Here is a 2,153-nt window from a genome sequence, read left to right as displayed (position 1 = left end):
AAGCCAAACACATCCAATTTGGATCTACATCTTATCGATCACCACACATCCATGAAGACTTTCCTGTACATCACAGATTAGATTTTTGACTTTTCAGTCACAAAACATCCAGACTGATTGATTAATATTAGCTAATATATTCTAATTGCTCATATAGAGGTCATATTATTTTCTAGATCTTTCCCCATCTTTGTCCCACACAGTCTGCAACACACACACACACACACACACACACACACACACACACACACACACACACACACACACACGCACGTAGATTTAAGCTCTTCAACGCTTTAAAGGGTAATGGTTAATATGTCAGTTCAATAGAAAGTTGCTCAAAGTCTGACCTCCTTGTGACAGAGCCCTGTTCCTTCACAGGGAGGTGCAGCAGCTGTGCACTCGCGCATCGTTTTAATGCTAACCACCATCTGTGTAGAAAAAGACACATAATTTAGGAAAATACTTTTACAAGAAAACGATACAGCAGTGCAGTTAGAACTACATGCACACACAATCAAAGTCTTGCAAAACTAAGCAGATTTTCAATAGAACACATTTGTGCACTAAAAAGTATATACACACCATACCATTAAATGCTGAAGATGCATTGCAATTTTACTAACATTTAATTTGCCTGTTTCTCTTCAAAGTACATACTACAATACATCATTAGCCTTGGCCTACACCATGGCCTTTATATGTACATGTTCTGCCTGGTGCAGGTGTCCTGACAGTTTTCACTATATGGAAAATAAAATGCACACATCACAGTGCATGGAAGTTCAGTTTGTGTAGTAAGCAATCCTTACATGTCATTTAAATATTAATGTTGACATACAGCTTTTAAGTAATACGCACAATAAGCCACATCAAAACACCCCTAGGGCCACCTACAGATGATCAGCAGCAAAACCGCTTTGTGACAGTGAAGCATTTGTGCTTCACCGTGGTGAGAGCTGCTGCTTTGCCTACCGGCCACGCCACCTTGAGCAGTGTTGCACTGCTTGGATTTCAAACAGGTCTTGATGATGCAGCACTGCTTTAAACTTCATGGTAAAAACGCTCATCTTTTGTATGTTGCGCCTACCTTCAGTGAGTGAATTGTAAAACATGCTAGGCTACCACCTGGTGGACATGTTAGGTGCACGCATAGAGAGAGTAAGGCAAATTGCAAACATAATCAAGATGTAATTTCACTTTAAGCATCCAGCGAATCATGTCTTTGTGCACTTCCAAGTGAGGCGCGCTGCAAGGTCTCTAACAGAGCCAGGATGCTTGTAGTGTTGCCGGGGGCTTCACCGGGACCTGTGATACAAGAACCACAGATCTAACTACAGGCTTGAGGTTTTGAGATTGTGTGAGATGATGTACAAAACTTACGGGAGATTTTGAGGGTGAAGTTGAAAGTAACTTCATCGTCATCCCCAATGTTCTCTAGCTGTTGCTGCTCCTCCAGCAGAGCCATGCCTATCAAGTGCAGCACCTGTAGCAACACACACATACAGAATTGTGAACACTACTCAGTCATTAAAAAGTGATGCTCATGAACACAGCATAGCAAGTGCAATTTTGTTGAATTTACTACACTATCATGTCATTTTAACAAAACATCCAAACATTTACCCACTGCAGCATGGACTCAGACCAGTGTCCTCCACTGGGCTCCATACCACACTGCAGCACATCTCCCAGCATGCCAAGCAGCACGTCACACTGCAGAATGTTTCCCAAGCTGGCAAACAGTGGGCAGAATGGAGGCAGGGCTACGACACACAGACACTCACACTTCAGCAATCTGCATTCAACTGACCAATCATTTTCAGATATGACTACAATCACTGAAGAAATAGCTTACCTGGGTCCTCTCCATTCAGTCTCTTAAGCTGAGCTTCCTCTGCCTGTATCCAAAATAAACTACATAAAAATTTAGAAAAACCATTAGTGCTCATGTGACTAAAGAGAATTACTAAATCTGCCAAAAGCAGCACATCACCTTAAGGACATCCTCAGCACTAACAGCCGAATCAAAATGCAAATGGATAAGTGCATATATTGAGCTTCCAAAGAGCATTTCCTCATTAGACCACTAGGCACTCAAACTGGTATTTTGTCATTTATGTGCTTTTCTTTATCAATCACACAATCTGACA

At 41.6% G+C, this 2,153-nt stretch overlaps 1 non-coding gene across 2 annotated transcripts; it reads right to left on the bottom strand.

Moving 5' to 3' along the window:
* Positions 1 to 350: 350 nt before the first annotated feature.
* LOC108261917 (uncharacterized) lies at positions 351 to 1,855 on the bottom strand. Of its 2 annotated transcripts, none has more exons than XR_008394406.1 (3): positions 1,627 to 1,855; positions 1,384 to 1,486; positions 351 to 431 (listed from the first exon to the last, which is right to left on the bottom strand). It is a non-coding gene; the product is annotated as an uncharacterized LOC108261917 (transcript). The 2 variants fall into 2 exon arrangements; XR_008394407.1 differs by having other exon boundaries at positions 1,631 to 1,855.
* Between the last annotated feature and the right edge of the window lie 298 nt (positions 1,856 to 2,153).

The sequence above is a fragment of the Ictalurus punctatus genome, unplaced genomic scaffold, assembly GCF_001660625.3.
Source record: "Ictalurus punctatus breed USDA103 unplaced genomic scaffold, Coco_2.0 Super-Scaffold_100046, whole genome shotgun sequence".
Classification (NCBI taxonomy): domain Eukaryota; kingdom Metazoa; phylum Chordata; class Actinopteri; order Siluriformes; family Ictaluridae; genus Ictalurus; species Ictalurus punctatus.
This window is presented reverse-complemented; position numbering and strand designations above follow the sequence as displayed.